At 38.1% G+C, this 20,415-nt stretch overlaps 1 long non-coding RNA gene across 1 annotated transcript; it reads right to left on the bottom strand.

The window, feature by feature from the left end:
* Positions 1–1,510: 1,510 nt before the first annotated feature.
* LOC136886522 (uncharacterized) lies at positions 1,511–19,618 on the bottom strand. The gene is made up of 3 exons (XR_011019093.1): positions 19,487–19,618; positions 8,860–8,977; positions 1,511–1,595 (listed from the first exon to the last, which is right to left on the bottom strand). It is a non-coding gene; the product is annotated as an uncharacterized lncRNA (long non-coding RNA).
* Between the last annotated feature and the right edge of the window lie 797 nt (positions 19,619–20,415).

Raw genomic sequence — 20,415 nt, forward strand, 5'->3', positions numbered from 1 at the left:
CTTTTAAAATCAAGTTTCTGCGACCAGATTCCAAGAGTGTTCCTTCACCGATCTCAAACAACAACTAGGAAACAAAACACAACCACATATACATTGTCGTACTCGACTATAAGGACTAAAAGGAGCGACTCAGTACTTCACGGAGCACTTACAGATGGCAGGAGAACGCAGTTCAGATGGAACACTCAGTCTGATAATCACCGCCGAGCGCTCACCAATGATTCTACTAGTAAGAAACTGCTTCTTATGAATCGTTACAATTCCATCGGGCCTCGAACGACCTTTAAATAATTTTCAAGTCCATGCAAACTCGAAAAGCGTGATATATATGCATATGCCATACTTTTAATTGTCAGTCTCCTTGTTTTGTTTTGTTTTCCTTGCCAGGTGTTTTTATCTGGGGATGCTGTCTCTTTCGAGATAATTGTTGTGCTTGCATCTTTGAATGGATAATTGGAATTCATGTCCAATATTACTGAATGTTTTGATTATGTCACTTTTAAAGTAATGTTTTGTTTCTTTCACGCGTGTCCAACTTCTCAATCTGGAGAAGGGAATGCTTAGCGCCATAAGGTAATTTATTTTTCCATTAAAGATCTACTTTGATCACGATTGTGATCGCGTTGTGTAACGCCTCTCTGCAGCATCCTTGTTGATGTTTACAAAGCAGAATTCTGTGGTTGCAAGAAAAAAAAAAAAAAGACCGCGTGTACAATTTTCTTTATGTCTATAAACATGAGTACCATTTTCTCTGTATCCCCAACTTATTTCGCTCTTTGCATACTCATTTGAATTGTATGTTATGTTAATAAACCTTATTCTTGTGATCCGAATGTTTTATTGCTGGTATATGCCTTTTCTACTTCCTTTCATAAGTTTAAGAGTCACAAATTCAGTTCCTGGCAGTCTCTAGCCTGTTCCGACCAGTCCACGATGTAAGTATTTTGTGTAAGTTAGGGCTGGGTGGTGGTGTAGAGAAAGTTGAGGCCCTAGGAACAATCATAGTGGTCACACAACATTTAGTGTGCTTTACAGTACTCTTGGAACTACTTGAAGAAAACTACAATATTATGAAGGAAATCTTGCAATCCTATAAAAGCTACATTTCAGAGGATCTTCAGACATGATGATTTCAAATGAGGAGATTTTAATGAAGTCAGTTCTATAGTTTTCTAATGTTTTCCTACACAGTGTCAATAAATGTAACAAAATAATAATAACTAACTGAAACTCTTACTTCGAAGAAATTAATACAGTCATAAGTTTAAAATCAAAGATACCAGCTACCACTTGACATGTAGTGGAGAAATTATACCAACTGCTGCATCAAATCTAGTGGCAGATCTAGGAACTACTTGAAGGAAGAATAAAAATTAATTAAGAAAATTACCAATCATATAAAAATATATAATTATCTTATGAACATATGCAGTACCAACTTAAATCCCTTCAACCACTATTTTCATTATCAGACAATGGCTTATGAAATATTGTATTACCTCAAATGTATTTTCCTGAATTGGCACTGGTTGTCTTAACTCTGATTTGTTTTCTTGTTTCAGGGGTTTTACTTCTGATACAAATTCAAACTTTTCCTGTGGAAAAGAATACATATTAGGCTAGCTCTTTGAACTCATCTGCCAATTTAGTCAACAACACTTGAACATTATAATTCATTACCTGCCAGTGTTTGAGTTAACTTGAATATTTTACTAAATTTTACGGAAAATTTTTTCACACAGGGTATACCTAACACCAAGGGGGTAGTACACCATCCTGTTTCAATGCTCAGGGATACTTTTTTGTAACACATAAAACCACCGGGCTGAGTGGCTCAGATGGTTGAGGCACTCGCCTTCCAGGGGCATAGCCAGGGGGTGCTACCAGAGGTTCGACCTCCGTGGGTTTACTACAAATAGAAAATAAACAGAAACTGATGATAAACTGAATAAACATTCAGCGATAAAACTGTAGAGCCAACAGATATGTAAATCCCCATCGGCTACTGTCGCCTTCTGACCCCAACTTGGCAGACTATACTACTGTCGCCTTCTGACCTCAACTTGGCAGGCTACACTACTGTTGCCTTCTGACCCCACCTTGACACGCTACGCTACTGCTGCCTTCTGACTCCAACTTGCCAGGCTATGCTACTGTCACCTTCTGACCCCAACTTAACAGGCTACGCTACTGCTGCCTTCTGACTCCAACTTGCCAGGCTATGCTACTGTCACCTTCTGACCCCAACTTAACAGGCTACGCTACTGTCGCCTTCTGACATCAACTTGGCAGGCAACGCTACTGTCGCCGTCTGACCTCAACATGGCAGTTTCGACTCTGGCTATGTTACTGTCGCCTTCTGACCCCAATTTGGCAGGCGACGTTACTGTCGCCTTCTGACCCGAACTTGACAGGTTCGATTCTGACTTAGTCCGGTGGTATTTGAAGATGCTCAAATACGTCAGCCTCGTGTTTATACATTTACTGGCATGTAAAAAAAACTCCTGTGGGACAAAATTCTGGCCCCTTGGCATCTCCAGAAACTGTCAAAATGAATTAGTGGGATGTAAAGAATATCATAATTAATACTATATATAAAATACTTTATATAATCACTGGGATATCAAGAAAGATATTCACAAACACTGATAATGATTACACTTCTCCTAAAGAAGATAACACATTAAAATTCAGAAAAGGAACTTTACAATATCAAAATACATCTCAGTGTTTAATATATCTCTTCCATCTCCCCTGTTGTATGTAAAATCTTCAGTTAAAAGACAGATCTACAATCAACTGGCATTAAGGAGTTATCCTACAGAAATGAAGAGCAAGTTACCTTCATCTCCAAGTAAGTCAATCGGTCTGCCAAACTCACTGAAACATATTTTTTTACTATTTGTTTTACACTGCTCCAACACAGACATGTCTTATAGCAGTGATGGAATACCAAAGAACTGGGACTAGGAATAAGTGACTACTGTCTTATTAAGGTATCGGAATGGGAAACTAGAGAAAACCATTCTTAGGGCTGCAGACAGAGGGATTCAAACCCATTATCTCATGGATGCAAACTTACAGCTCTGTGATCCAAAACCCATAGCCAACTCACTTGGTTGCACAGATATCTATGCACTACTAAAAGTAATTGCAACACTTTCAGACCACTTCTTATAGGAACTGGCTGTACTCGCATATCTCTATCATATCGTCAGAGCAAGGACAAGAATGAGAACAAATTTGTTCTAACCCATACCAGAAAACACATTGCACAGAATTTGGGAAGTAAGATACCATGAATATCAATTAAATATGAAATTAGCAGCCTTATCATAATCGTGTTTTAGGGAAATGTGTTGTAGTTCAGGCTCAAAGCAAACAAAAAAGCAATTTTTTGCTATTGAAAGGTTGTGATGTAGTATTCTGTGACAAACTTAGGGGGTGGCACTCTCTCTGCCCTAACCTTCAGTGGGGAGCCAGCCATGCTGTTTCAGAATCCCTCTTGTGATCTATACCTCTCAGGTATCAATATAAGTATTATGAAAACATCTCCACTGGGGTACTCACAGTAATGAGATTGTAAACAAACGTCATCTCTTCACATGGTTATGAGAATATTTAGGTGTTGACATAAAGAGATAGGTGAGGGCATCGAGGTCTCTGGTAAGGCCCCGATTAGGGTATGAACGCACTGTTTGGGATCCACATCAGGATTACTTGATGCACGGACTAGAAGCAATTGAAAGCAAAGTGCACAATTTGTTCCAGGGGATATCTGACAAAAAAGTGGAGTTACAAAAATGCTGCAAACTTCAAACTGATTGACCAAGTGGTATGTACTAAGCTATCAATTAAGAGGTGGAAAAGAATGACATTAGTGGACGAATAAGCTTTTATGGAATTCTTAAAGGTAGAAAATACAGGCATAAAGTTGGATTTCAAATGAACAAATTGGGGCAAATATTCATTAAAGGAAGAAGAATTAGGGAATTAATTGAATTACCAAGCAAAATGTTTGATAAATTTCCAAGGTCTTTGAAATTATTTAAGAAAAGACTTGGTAAACAACTGATTGGGACGTGCTACCTGATTGAAGGCAGTAAAGGATGAATGATGTCGAGTCAGACCGAGAGCTGTTATTCACGTTGGAGGAATAAAATGAGCGTTTGTCTATTCTGCTGTTGTAAGCTAATAATGTGCAAAATACTTGTTTTGAGATAAATGATATTTTAGATTTTTTACTGTTTTTGTCTCTTTAATGCTATCAACAAATCTAGTATTTCATTAGCACACTCACCATATCCTCTACCAGATGCATTGTTTAACCCAAGAAAACCTAAAATGCACCATTTTGCTCATTTCAAGTCATCCTAAACAGCAATTTTTAACATAAGCTATAAAAAGGCAAATATCTCAAGTTTGATGTAGTTATGCTAATTTTGAAATGAACATTTGTTGAAACACACTTTCAAAACCCAATTTATTCAAATTTTGCAGACAGGCTGAATTAGCTTAGGATGACAGTATTCTTCTATGACAATTGTGTTGGACATGACTAAAATCTCTAAAATATCAAAAGGAAAACTCTGGTGCATTTAAAATGTTACGTGCAGAGAACTGCGATAAATGGAACAACAAGCAGATTTATATGTTCTCCTTCTTCCTCACATCCCGTGTTGCACTTGGTCCTCTTTTAAAGCCACATGCCCCTTCTATTAGGAATAATGTTTTCCTGTGGTGGTTCATAGCGCAATGTTTCATGCAAGTATCAAGGGGTGACAAACACGAAGACAAGTCCCCAATGCCATTACCATCACGTACCTGAGCATGGATCAAACCCAGGAGCCTCTAAACTAAAGGAATCAATACTGATCATTAGGCCAAGAACCTGGCTGGACATTCTACAGAGTACACAACTGAACTGAACTTCAACAACTTTTATGCCTCTCAAAATCTGTTTTCTCTTTCATGAATAACCGTTATGGGCTCAGTATAGAACAAGCAGTACATTTTTCTGGAGACAATATCCGCACAAGGTTGGGTACATCACTGACAAATCCATTAAGATGCAAGGACAGATATATCCATAATATGTTATGAATGGGAATGATGTTTCTATTACTGCTGGCTGGTTTCAATAGTAATTTTATTGGTTTTACTTTACACTAACTAATTTCACGGTCTTTGATTATGCCAGGGTGTCAGAATTTAGTCCCGCAAGAGTTCATTTGCATGCCAGTAAATTTACTAACACAAGGCTGGCATAATTAAGCACCTTCAAAATACCTTCGCACTGAGCCAGGATCGAACCCACCATGTAGGGATCAGAAGGCCAGTGCCTCAACTGTCTGAGCAACTCAGCCTGTCATCATCAAAACAGTGTCAGCATCTGTCCATACACTTAATATTTCAATTTCAAAAGTAACTTGCTTATATTTTGTTAATTATTGACCACTTATTTAACACATTAATGACGGGCTACGTTAATTAACGTAGTTTCGTATTGGAAAATTCTAAATTCCCATGGAGGGAATTTGATATTTTTCACCAATAGAGCATGTCAAAATGTCAAAAACGTAAGAGATGTAAAGCTTTTCAGGCATTTGCTCTATTAAAGTTTCGTATTGGTGCGCAGGTGACCGGCTACGTAAATTAACATTTTCTCACATTGGTTCTTTCTTGTGTGATTTTATCCTCTTTGCCATTCATTAATCGAAATGTTTTGTGTTGTTTACAAATTAAGTCTTTGTTGATCGGAATGTAGCCGGATATATTCTTTCCTTGACTGTGCTTTTGGCACAGGAAGTGTGGATTCATAAAACTCAGTACCGAGTGACCGAGTGTATTGTCAGGTGTCAGCATGGCGCGCCGTAGCAAAGACAGCCTGAACGATGATGAAATATTTGGAGAATTGCATGGTGATAGTTTATCTGATCTCCCTATTGATTGCGAAAATGTAAGTATTAGTGATTGTGAAGATGCGTGTCCGTCAACATCAAAATATCTTGATTTATGAATTTCATTTTCCGTATTGACATTTACCAATCTTCATAAAAGGAAAGAAAAATTCCACCTAATCAATACATTTATTTTCTTGCAAAGTATTACAATCTAGGACCGGGTCGAAACCGGTCCTAGATTGTAATACTTTGCAAGAAAATAAATGTATTGATTAGGTGGAATTTTTCTTTCCTTTTAAAAACATCAAAATATACGCACGGAAGTGAAAGTGCGACATTCAGTTCAGACGAGTCTGTTGACGGCAACAATAATACGAGTGAAGATGCCAGTGATAGTAATGAGAGTGAGGTTGATGGATGGACAAATAAGGATGAAAACAGAGTCCTAGAACCATTTATGTTTTATAGGCCTCACTTATACGGCCAATAATTCTGCGAGTATCCCGGAGGTAGTAGATCCTTCCCTAGGCAATGTGTTAACAATATGATTTAAACATCAGAACAAGAATTTGACTGCTTACAAAACCTGGAAATAATTTTAGAGTATGAAGGCTATAATCCAAAGTTGTTCAATAATCTGCTACTCATCAAACACTTGTAATATACTTCCTTTTTGCTCATTATCATAGTAATCTCTGTAACAAAATAAAAAGATGAATCATCAATATACATGCAAAGATAAATAACAAAAAAATACCCGATATAAAAATGGTAAACAGTCTACTGACTAGGACAATGCAAGTGAACACTGTCATACGCTCTGGTTTTCTGGAAAACTACTGAATATTTCATTTAATCCTATCTGTCCATCATGTGCAAGTCTCAGCCAACCATTACCACCCTCACCTTATAAATATCATTCCTAAAATCTAATGGTCTTAAGATGAGTCTTACCATCCTAATAAAATAAAAATAAGGTTGTTGTGTCACCATGTTTTCTATTTTTAAGACATGTCAATACAGCTGTTGCACTATTTACAACCAGGTAACCAGAATTGCAGCAATATCACAGCAGAAACCATGGAGGCTCACGAGTTTGTTATCTGTCTAGTTAACAGAAATTTTGTTTCATTTAAATAAAATACTTAAGCTATAACCTAAAAATTATAATTGCACCTGCCAAACTAAGGAAAACAGTCCTAGTGATCATTTTCATAAACTTACAGATGGGCTATGATTTCACTGACAGGAAGACATTGATAAACATTGTGGAATAGTCTGGGCTAGACAATAAGACTAGAAATATCATCAAAGTTACCCTGACTAATACCAAATTAAAGGTGAAGTTTTTATTTGAAATTGCAGAACCCTTTGACATCAAAACTGGAATCCAATATGGGGATGTATTATGAACTATCCTCCTATATGTGCGTTAAAAAAGGTCATGGAATGGAATAAAGCTCTTAAAGGAAAGGAAAACCAAAGTGGACTCAGTTTTAGGAGAACTAAAATTAGACTTCACATAGCCTCCCTGGATTTTGCAGATAATCTTGCAATTCTAGAACCATCTGTTGAAGCAGCTGAGTAACACAATAAGGAACTTTATCATCAGGGATAAAAAAATAGGACTCAAAATCACAAAAGAAGGTATGGCCAATATTAAGAAGAGTGCATTTAGGACAAAAACAGCACAGGGCAATACAAATGGTGAAGATTTCAAATATTTAGGAGAGTGGCTAGATGTGAGGTATAATGAAAAACAGGATACGGAGGTGAGATTAATTAAAATGAAGGTAGCCTACATGAAGACTCTTGAGACATACAAGAAGAGAGCATTATTACGGAGAGTAACATCTGACACTACAACGTACTTTTAAGGCCAGAAGTGAGAAACACTGAGATTGAGAAATAAAATCCTAAAACAAGAACTGGAGGAACCAGAAAAGACAGGGAGAATTATCTTAGGACCCAATTAAAATGGAAGGAGACATCACCAGACAATGGACATTGAATCTCTTTTGTCACGTGTTCTGTATATCTTGATAGCAGGCTGACTTAACAGATCCTAACGCAAGTTTGGAATCTCAAAGGCAAACCTAGCTAGCAGCAAACAATGGCTGACGACTTGAGGCTGAGCAGGATAACCGAAAAAGATTTCGTAGAAAGACACATCTTTAAACAAAAATCCAGGATTGGAGGGTACCAGAAGATGAGGTCAACCAGCAAAACGACTTCCCCAGTCAAGAGGACAGAAGAAATACTCGTATTAAGAAAATGAAGGACATATGGGTAAAGAATTGTAAACATGGTTGGATATACAAATAAACATGTTCCAACAAGGCCATAAAAATGTCATAAAAACCTATTTAATATGAGATCCATCTTAAGGATATGTGTTGCTACATGGCAGAACTCCCATAGTACTGATACATAAAACAGACATTCTTTATGTAGAACAACTGGGTAATTATCATCGTAAGAACACTGATACCAAGCAGTGCTGCAATTCCTCCACCCTGACATTATACTCTATCGGGAGCTAAAATATATGTCAGAAATTCCATCAAAAGTCTTCATCGAACACCATACAGGCCTGTAGTCTATATGTTTCTGATTAGTAGACCCATAGATGTATGTACTTTATTCACAATAGCTCATACTTTCCAAAGATAACTTATGAGCAAAGGCTTCAAAAATGTGAGCTTTTATATGCTTCTTCATGTATGTGGTTTTATTGTTCTCTTTCTATGACAAGAAACTCCAAACTAATATTTTGTAATGACTGCCCTTAGTGTTCTTTAAAGTGTTTTTAAATTTGTAAGTTTCTTTTAAGGCTGAAGAAAACTTAAAGGGGCCAAAACATGTACTTGTTGTGTGTTAGTTCTTGAGAGTTCTTTTTAAGATATTGCTCACTGCATACAGCCAATAGAGCATGAGATCCTTATATTGCACTTACAAGTGAAATGTTGTCTGTTTCTTCCAGCCAGACTGGTTCCTCTTTGATCTCGACTTCAAGATCCATTTCACACTGCAGATGAAGTAGTAGAAGGTGCTGGCATTACAAATTACTTCCACTGAAACATGAGCCAAAAAACATATTATTATTGGTGCTGTTGTTGTATAGGTAATTATTCCATAGAATAAGGAACAAGCTTGTAGTTTAACATGATTGTCAATATCTTAATCATAGCAGAACTCCAAGTTTTACACAATTGTTGTTATCATCCTCATAACTATAGGACCTCAGGTTTTCTATGAATGATACCATGATCTTAGCCAAGGATCTATAGTTTTACAGGACTGTCAATATCATGATCAAAGTAATAGGACGTCTAGCTTTACTTGACTATCAATATAGTGATCATAATCAGAGAACATCCAGGTTTATAAGACAGCTGCTATTGTTGTTATTTGTTATACGTCGCACCGACACAGATAAGTTTTATGGTAATGATGGGACAGGAAAGGGCTAGGAGTGGAGATGAAGTGACCATGGCCTTAATTAAGGTACAGCCCCAACATTTGCCTGGTGTGAAAATGGGAAACCATGGAAAACCATCTTCAGGGCTGCTGATAGTGGGGTTCGAACCCACTTTCTCCTGGATGCAAGCTCACAGCTGCATGACCCTAACCGCATGGCCAACATGCACGGTAGCTGCTATTGCGATCAAAGCTATAGAACATACACTTTCACACGACTGTCAATATTGCGATCATATACGCTCAACCTCCACTTTTACAACACTAAACTTTTCATCATGGTCATAGGATTTAGAGGCTTATATGGCTATCAATATCATGATATTAGCCATAGGTCATATAGTTTTACACAAAACTAAACCAAAATGGACATGAGTTTACATTTTTAAAATCACATGTGGTTTGTTCAGGACTGAATTACAGCAAACTACACGAAAATCCACTGACTAGCCCAAACAGCCAGATACACATCCTGGTTAGAAGCAGGTCTCAGTGAAATTGTCCTACCCTAATATTTTTATTTCTACATAAGTATAATGACCTGCATAAACTCTAATTGTTTGTCATACATGTCTAGTAACTTCCTACCATTCTTTTCCTGAGGAATTCCCTTAAAAATCAAAATAAACAAGTTCCCTGTGTCTTGAGATGTGTTCTAACAATCCTTCCCTTCTTAGGATCAATTTTTTCCAAAACTGTTCTCCTCTCAACAAGCTGATTTACTATATCTGCAGTTGTAACCCATTTAATCCAAATTACCTTCAGCAACTTGTGGAAACACCATATTTCAAAGGCTTTAACTCTGTTTTCTCACAACCAGTTATTATCCATACTTTAATTCCTTACAGTGCTCTACTCCTTTGTACATGCAGATACTGATAGCTGCCATTGAGAGTCTCTTGTTTTTAGAATGCTGCATCAGCCAGAATCACAACTATGTTCTAGTGATTTTTTTTTTTCTTTGTTGCTATGGGCTTTATATTGCACCGACACACATAGGTCTTATGGCGACGATGGGATAGGAAAGGCCTAGGAGTTAGAAGGAAGCGGCTGTGGCCTTAATTAAGGTACAGCCCCAGCATTTGCCTGGTGCGAAAATGGGAAACCACGGAAAACCATTTTCAGGGCTGCCGATAGTGGGATTCGAACCTACTATCACCCAGACGCAAGCTCACAGCCGCGCGCCTCTACGCGCACGGCCAACTCACCCGGTTAGTGATTTCTAAACATGTATCTTTCATTTGGCAAACTGAAAAACTTGGGGTTATTTTAACTAAGTTAACACTCAAAAGCAAGTCTTCCATGTTATCATCCCCTTTTCATGTCTTAAAAATGTCTTTGTAATATGAATATCAACATCAGAAGTGAGAAAAGTTATGTCTTAAGAAGAGGGTACACAGAACATCAGTATGCTCCATCATCTAGCAATGCGAGAGCACACCACTCAGGGTCTTGTCAGCAGGCATCTTGCATCCTTGCTCCAACAATGCTATCAACCATTACTGAAGCACTCTTTATTTATCAGTCTGCACATGTCCTCACTAATGACACAAACTAGAGGTGCTTCACAGAGAGCCTCTAGAAGGGAGTCAGACCATTGGTCTAAATGTTTATGAGCTCAAATTTTTCCCAATGTGGTAATGAGACCTGTCTGTTGAATTATGTAGGTAATGCCCACTGAAATAATTTCAGTTAATGGCAGGACTTGTTAAGCTGGCTACTTTGAAATATATCTGTTACTTCGAGATATTTTACTATGAAGTAAACATACTTATTAGGGCAGGTGGGTTGGTTCTCAGCTGTGACAGAGAATAACTCAGTTTCTCCCATACACACTATACGAGGTAAGATTTATATGACTTGACTTCTTAATTGTATATTTCACCATGGGGGGTGGGAGGATACTGAAGTGTAGCAAATTTATTTGCTCTGGCCATCACTGGTCATTGTAATAATGTATTGTGGGTTTTATATGCAAATAACTACATTTTAAGCTTTACATAGCCGAAATTTAGTCCTTCCAGAAGAGACAAAGACAACTTTCCGCGGCATAAAAGAAGAGAGGTGCACACATCACGTCCCAAATAGAAGACGTCCGGAATAAATACTGGCTATCAACTGGATCCAGTTGTCGTGGGGTAATGAGATGATACAGAATTTCTGAGATAACACCAGGAAATTCTACAAAAATAAATATAATCTTATTGATAACCTAAACGAAAAATCTCAAGATTTTAAACCTGGAACATTAGTGCTAACATCTTTCGTAGGCTACAAAGTAGCGTAGCACATCAGAAAGACTCTCCATACCTTTAAAAGTTAGATATCGGTTCCAGTAAAACTACCACTCTTCCTTACAACTTTTCAAATACAAAGCCAATTGCATAGGTGTAAATCTTAACGCAAGATGACAATAATGCTGTTTTATATACAGAGATATATGTGGAAATCTGAACTTTAGCAGGACTCCTTATTGAGATTTGGAAGATTGACAAAAGTACATGGTTAAGACTCATTATCGACAATATGCGAGAGATTTGGACACAGTGTAAAATGGTATAAATCACAATTCCTCAACGCAGAATATCTTATTTAAGTAATACAAACGAAATGTAACTGCACAACGTATCGCTACATGCACAATACGCATCTAACAAAACAATAATTCGAATGAACATTAACCAACAACATACCTGCCACTCCAAACGCAATCCCGATACTTAAACCAAACGGTTGAAGGACAAATAGGACTTCTATGAACCAGTAGAACAGACTGGATTTATTAACAGTAAGATTACCAAACATTCAGAACACCTTACATTTTCCAGCACTACGCATCCAGGCGCGATTTAATTAATATATTTAATGCAGCCAAATAGCCATAACAGAGAATATAGGTTACATTGATGGGTTACATATTTGCATAATTACTTATAGACATTGTTCTTCTTGTACAGAATTCAATGTGGTACTGTTCACACGTTTTTCCACATAGTTTGCAGTCACAGTCTATACTTGGGTCATGGATGTGTTTTGATTTGCAGAGTAGGTGATGAAAACCGTGAACTGCTAATCTTGTAATGACATGTCTTAATTCAAAATTAGCTTTTGTCCACGAGCGATCTATCATTGCCCCTGTGCCATAGAAGTCTGGTTGGATTTCTTCTCTCTTCTCCGTCAGATTTGCTAGCAGTTTCTTTGATGCACCGGTGTTCAGTAGTGGCATACTTGTCCTGAGATCTTCTATGAGAAATGATTCCCTTGCGAGGAGAGATACAAGTCTAGATCGTGTCTTTTTTGATACACCTATCACCTTCTTTATATAGTTCGCTTTCACCTTTTCCAAGGTTGATAAGTTCCTCGTTGTTAAATGTGTCCAGATAATTTCAATGCCATAAGTCATTATTGGAAGAATTTTTACTCTGAATAGCAACATTGCTGTCTCCAGACTAAATGATCTAATGTTTCATGCATTACCATCATTGCTCGAGTTGCCTTTTCTGTGACATGTTTTGTGAAACAATATAGACCTCGTGCGAATGGCGAAATTTTACCTGCTGGCGCTCCTAGCGGCAACTCGCTCAGAACATTCATGTGACGACTGTGTGTAGTGGCTTGTGCGGGAGAATCAAGTGTGACAGTGAAGGAAGCCATTTAAGCTGAACTGTCGTCGTCCATAGAGATTTGTGTGGACTTTCAGAATATTCGTTGGGATAAGTCATATTTCAGTAATCACATATTCCAGGTGAAAGAACGATTGGGAGAAGAAATATCCAGCTTCTGTTTGAGGGAAACGAGCATTAATCAAACGCCTTATGCAGTTAAACTTACAGTAATAGTTACCTTTCTTTTTGCACCATAAGTCATATGTATATACAGACTATTAATTTCAAACATAACTTTAATATACAGTACACATTTTCCGTGTCCATTGCCGTTGTAAATTATTTTTTCATTAATTAATGCTAGTCTTGTTTTAACATTTAACAGATCGATTGCAACAGGAATATTCAGCCAGCCGAGTGTGAATGCAAAGCAAGCCTTCCCAAATGCTGTAAGCATTTTGCTGCGCTTTGCATTTATATTAATACAGAAAGATTATTCGAAGATTTCCTTTATGCAACAATGGGAAAAACCGAAAAATGTTGCCGCAGAATATTCTAAAGGTGAACATTTAGGAGAAATGTTCAAGGACAGATTAAGTAAGCGGCTAGTTTGTAGCGTACTGGAAAGTGAGGGATTTGAAACATTCAGCAAAACTGAACTATATGATAAAATTAAATTTATAGACTGCTTTTACAAGAATTTTGAAGGCCGAGTGTGAAGGTGAATCCTTAATTATCTCCAATTCGACTGTTGAAGCTACCGTGGATGATGGCTGTAGAACAGAGCGAAACAAGACTTTTGCTTCAGTGTCTACAGCAATTAGACCTTCAAAACGTTAATAAACTGTTTAGATGCTATGGAATAAATTACTTGTCAAGTGGTAAGATATCAATAGTGCCAAACAATTATTATGAGTGCACGTTGCAAAGTGACATCCTGAATTTTTGTTATGACAACGTAAAAGTCACAAAATCGTAGACGTATGCTATTGCGATTGCGACTAGGGCTCTGCGTGGTTCGATCAAAGACAATTACACATATCTGCCAGCCAGAGTGTTCACAAGAACATGACACTGCAGAGTGGAGATTTTAATAAACTGCCAACTCAGCTTCTTTCTAAGGACATAAACAGTCCTGCAGTGAGATATGGCAGAGATAATGAGCTGAAGGCACTTCAGGAGTTCTGTTTATCGTCCCAATTTTGCGTGTCACAGCTGGGTTTGTTAAATAAACGAAGAGCAACCCTAGTAGCCTGGATGGGATAGTGCTAGGTCAGGACTAATCCTCTCTTTTGGAGATTAAGTTCCCTTACTCGTGTTGGGAAAAGCCCGTGATTGATGAGAACATGTGTAATGTTCCAAATTTGTATATTGACATTGATGGCGATATCAAGTTAAGGAAACTCACGTATATTACACCCAGGTACAGGCATCATTGTATATTTTGAACCACAACTCCCGCGACTTTTTGTAAATTCTCCAAAGAAAAGTGTGAAAGTGGGTGTCTCCAGAAAAGAAGAATTCCTTTCAAATATTATTCTCACGGCACGGAGGTTTTATTTCGAACATTACCTTCCACTAATTGTCAAGCGTTATGCATAGTGTTACATTGTTACCATACTCAAGGATAGATTTTACCACTATTCAGATTTTTCAAACATGCTATAATTTCTACTTGAGTTAGAAGTAAAAAAAATTAATTAAAAATAGTGAACTAAATCGATGTAATCATGTGCAATTCAATAATTATATAATCATGTTTAAGTTTAGGCCTTTACCTAAAATATACTAGTCGTCTGTTTTATTGATCGGAGGACTGAAGTTCACTAAGACACCTACGAGACGTACAATTTTGTCTGAAAGAGTTAGGTACAAATGTGTGCTTATTGTTTGGGAATACGAAGAATTTCGTTCCAGGAGGACAATTTGTATAGGAATAGTTACATCCAACCACAGACCAATTTGTTCTACTCTTTGTAGAACTTTCTTCCGTCACGAATTTGATTTCGTATCTCAACAAACGCAGGCTGATAATCGCGTTGCTTCACTTCACTGACGAGAGCAAATCACATGAACTATTCGAGCAACTTGCCGCCAGAGCGCAGCAACATCCATGCGCACGAGGTCTATACGCTCGATTGCAGGGTGATGCCTAAATATTTGAAGTCTGATACTATCTTTAATTTTTTATCCCGAATGAAGGTCTTTGCTGAGGCGGGTACTCTCCCTCCTTTCCTGAACACCATGGTGTCTGTCTTTGAGATGTTTATGAACAGCTTGTTTTCGGAGCACCAGTTTTGGACGTCATTTATAGTTTCCTGTAATTGTGTTATGTCTCTTGAGCCAATTACAATATCATCGGCATACGCGCAAGAAAATACTCCCTCATTTTGGGTAATTCTTAGGACATCTGCGGTTGCAACTATAAACAGCAAAAGACTCAGTGGGTCACCCTGTAGGACCCCGTTTGATTGAGCTATTGGATCTGATAGAGTGAGGTTATCCGAAACTCGTACTTCGTTCCATTGCAGTATTGATGTGATGAGATAGGTCCATATGTTGTTCGTGCCTAGCATCTCCTTAAGCTTGTCTATCACTAGCTTCCTGTTTATCAGGTCAAAAGCTTTAGTAAAATCTATGAAGATGGTGTAATATTTTCCGTTGTCTTCTAAGGCATCCCTGATTTGGTTTAGCAGGAGTTCAATAGCGTTTAGGGTAGATCGTCCCTTCCTAAAACCAAATTGGTTCTCTGGCAGATGCTCATTTATTTCCTCATTTATTTTTCCTGTTATAATTTTGGTGAATATTTTGAAGGGGCAGTTTTCCAGTGCTGTGCCTCTGTACTTATTGGGATCTATTGGGTCTCCTTTGCCTTTATATAGAACTTTCACAATTGACTTTCTCCACTGGTCGGGAATGGAAGCAGTTTCTATACATTTGTTTTATAATTTTGTCCATATAGGGCCGGTTTCATCAACGTGGGTTAAACCTTAACCCCGAGTTACACAGTTTTAACTCTGAGTTTGACTGTTCATTCCGTTTCATCAAGGAGGGTTATTTTTAACTCTAGGTTAAGACCGGAGTTAAGTTAACCCCGCCTTTCACCTGGGTTAAACTGTTTATTCGAGGTTAAAAGCAATATGGCCACAGTAAATCATGCATTTGATGCATAGTTGCTTTATTTAGATTTGTTAAACGGTGTTCCTAACAGAAATGGGCCCATAATAAGAAGGAAAGACTTTGAAAATCTATCTGAAGAGATAGACTTTAAAAACCGTCGTGAGAAAATTCGTCGATGAAGTTCGCGAGAGGTTAGAATACACAGCTGATCGAAACAAACTTGGGCTTGCGAACTAAAAGAAACTACATTGACCGTAGTAGTAGCAACAGCGGTATTACACAATATTGCTGTGGAGACCCGAGATTAACTTCCCCCACAGGACTTGACTCTGCGTCAGTATCTCACAGGAAGGAGAAGGAACAGGAATGTTGGAATTGAGAATGACATCATTCTTCACATTGATAACGACAGCACTGCAGTGGCTTATAGGAAGGCAACTGCACACCACCACTTCAATAGTACAACACTTATGAACATTATACTGTGTATTACGTAGTAGTTACACAGAAATGCACTTTGAAATTAAACTGTATATTTACTTCCGTGTGTAATATTGCTATTTCAAAACAACTCTTGGCGCAGAGAAGCTAAAATTTTTATAGAACTGTTTCAGTTGTTTCGTAGATCGCACTGTAACGTGGGCAATATTATTAATCCCCTGTTATTCTTTTCCATGTATCCTCCTTTTCTTTTAACTGTATACCGTCAATCTTCTTGCATTCTATAATACTTCGGTACTCGGTGGCTAATTCAATAAGTAAGGATTTTTCTAAAGCAGAAAAATTCGTGCCACTATTTTTCTTCTGCACTTCTTCCATTTTTCGTTCAAGATCACGAAAGAATAATATCTACCATGGACCTGAGGAAGAAAACGAAATACAGCGCAAGAAATAAACAAAAGAACCACGCAAGAAGTGTGCTCATGATCTCTGATTTTTAGTCACTGCCTCCTTGATTATTAGGACAGCTGTTTCCTGCGAGGGTTAACGCGGTGTTAGTTAACCCTCTGCCGAAATAGCTTGGTGAAACGCGTGACTTGTAAGAATGAGTTAAAATATTAACCCTAAGTTAACAAACCCAGGGTTAGAGAATATTTAACCCACGTTGATGAAACCAGGCCATAGGGGCTAGCAGGTGTGTCACTGTGCACTGTCATTTGTTTCTCTCTCGCTCGCGAAGGACTTGATCGTGCGGTGGACAGAGCTGCCAACTGTTTATATAAAGAACTAGTCCTAGTGCAGCGGCGCTACTTTTATTTACGAATCTCGTGACAAAGCCATTGGTCTGGATGAAGCAAAGGGAGTCTGCGGGCGTAAGCCCCCAGGTTAGAAGCCGCGAAGCGGCCTTAGGCCTCTAGTATTCCGCGTGACAAAGCCATTGGTCTGGATTGGTTAGACCATTGGTCAGTGACAATGCCATTGGTCTGGATTGGTTAGACGATTGGTCAGTAACAAAGCCATTGGTATGGATTGGTTACAGCATTGGTGTGGACAGGTTAGACCATTGGTCTGGATCAATCAAAGGGGGTCTGGGGGCGTAAGCGGCCCTAGCCCTCTAGTATCCGGCGTGACAAAGCCATTGGTCTGGATTGGTTAGACCATTGGTCGGTGACAAAGCCATTGGACCTGAGGGCGTCCAGGTTAGAAGCCGCGAAGCGGCCCTAGGCCTCTAGTATCCCGCGTGACACCTCCATTGGTCTGGACACTTGTGTATTTCTTGTGAGCGGGTTGGTAACGGAATTCACTTACTTTATTGCTAGGAGTGACGTCATATCCCATAGCGTCTCACCCAATGGAAATGCTGGTACGTAGTTAGGCGATGGACTATGGCGCGTGATAACTTCTATTAGGTTATAAAAGCAAAATTATTTCTGGGGGATGGCGGGTTGGTTCTTAACTGTCGCAGTGAACACATCGCTCCTCCACAAGGTATTCCACTTAAGATTTCCAACATATTACATCCTTATCACGCTATAAAAGTAATGTTAGTCTTACTGAATTTCTACCCTCTTTCCGCTACGTCTTGTCTTTATATTACTAGTTTGGGACGTCATGTACATTGTATCCAGGGTTCACACGAGAATAGAGAGTTGGAGTCCATTGAAGCCTTTCAAGAAGCCTTTCTTCTCGCGGTAAGTCGAGATTTTCTTCTGATGACGCAGAGTACAGGTCTCTGCGAAACGTAAAGAATTTCACCTAATTTTCTTGACAAGGCATAAGCCCAGAAGCCTACATCATGTGTAGGAGTCCATTGTTTCTCCCCTCAGCCGTATTCATTTTCTGCACTCAAATCCAACCTTTGTTTCTCAACTATGTTTCTTTTAATTTGGAAACCTAAAATCCTGGTCGTGCTCTTTCCAGTTGGTGTCTGTATACTCTGGAGATGGTCAGTGGAAATCCTGCCGGTCCTAAAGGTTGATAGAAGCAAATACAGTAGAGACAATACACGACACTTACGGATTTCGCATTGATAAAATGGGAGACAATTCGACGGTGGCGCTCCTGGTGACTTGACCTGAACAAATCGCGCTAAATTCAAATATCTATGGAAATGTATATACGGAAATGGATAAATAAGTTACGTCTAGAAAGAAAGTGGTATTGAGATATTAACTTCGAAGTTGCTAAAGCAATTCTGGATAAATGAATGAAGAATTATTTAAAAGGTGAAGACTGAAATTAGACATATAAACAAGGTGTGAAATGGGCTGCTGTGAAATGGCTTGATCTTTCATTTATGCATTACTTTCTTAGCTTTAGCATACCTGCCTGAAATCTTACGGTTGGATTTGTCTTTTTTCCTCATTTAAAAACATTGTATCATCACATTAAGACATTTGTCAATAAAAATATCGGCACATTCCTTACACATATAATGCAATGAATTAACATTTAATATCTGGACAATTTTCCTCTTAATATGAAGCCTACTAACAGAAAGAACATCTATAAAATCCCGACTTTAATCTGAGAAGAGGGATAAAAGAAAGAAAAGTTTGAAAATGTTGTCGATAGTGATGCTTTGAGGAATATTTACGTCCAATTAGAGTAAAAATGTAACAATACCCTTGGCTGTATAGTCGAGGATTTTTAAAGTCGCTGGCCTGGAAATGATCTGAACAGATCTTATAATTCTTATACAAGCGTAACGTCCCTTCTTTCTTGTACACTTTATCCAAATCGCTGTGACATTTCAAAACCCACAGATCACACCTACAACACATCGGTATTGAAGGTTAACTGCTGCACTATAGAATAAAATATGCGTATTATATTTTAAGCCCGTTAAAACATGGGTCGAGCAGGTCAGAAGATTATGAAGTACTATAAAAATCTCGGTCACTGGAAGAATATATATGCAAACACAATATTACTTACATTTTCTTGTCACGAGGGAACCTGAAGAACGACCGCGCATTTTTCTCTACTTCGTAATTACTGCAGCCAAACATAGCACATACCTTTCTCCTCATGTTGAGAGGAGATATCAAGGAATGACATACGTTATTATTTAATTATGTCAACTCACTGAAAACGCATAAAAAAACACCAAAAACTTCACACAAAAATACACGTGCTCTTATGACAGAATCAGTACCGTTCAGGTCTATCCGCTAGAGTGAGCTCCAATAGCTGTCCCTCAATATCTCGCTCAGTGTCGCGTATTGTCTCTACTGTATTTGATAGAAGTCATATTTGTTCGCCGGACTTTTGCTTTCAGTGCTTTATGTTTAACAACCTACATCAGAGCTTGTGGTTTTCGTTTGAAGAAGCTGGTATGTAGTTCTTCTTAGATGCGTATTAGGCATATCAGGATACGTTGTGCAGTTTTATTCCATTACCGGTAATTGTGTTATATCTCGAAGGTATTCTTCATTAAAGAATTGTTAATTACACCGTGATCAAAGCCACTAACGTATTGTCGGTAATGTTCAAGTCTCAATCATTTATGCACCTTTGTCATTTTGTAGGTCTGAATGTCACACAGTAGGCTACCTGGTAAGAGATAAACAATAACCTTTCCCAATTAGGAAATATGCTGAAGAATTGCACATATTTCTTGCTAGCTACATTTTTATTTCTTAATCATTAGAGTTTATAACTGTCTTTCCTTGTTGAAAATTCTCAGCTTCTCTGTTACAAGTGCCGGCACCTCTTTCTATCTAGTGTTGTGTTCACTGAATCCTATACCGTATCTAAATATAATGGTATGGATAAGTTTTTTGAAGTGCTACCTTGTTTTGTAATTAGTGGTAGGCTATGTTCCATGTTTGAAATCTTGAATGTTATTCCGTTTACGTTATCTG

This window comes from Anabrus simplex, chromosome X, assembly GCF_040414725.1.
Source record: "Anabrus simplex isolate iqAnaSimp1 chromosome X, ASM4041472v1, whole genome shotgun sequence".
Classification (NCBI taxonomy): domain Eukaryota; kingdom Metazoa; phylum Arthropoda; class Insecta; order Orthoptera; family Tettigoniidae; genus Anabrus; species Anabrus simplex.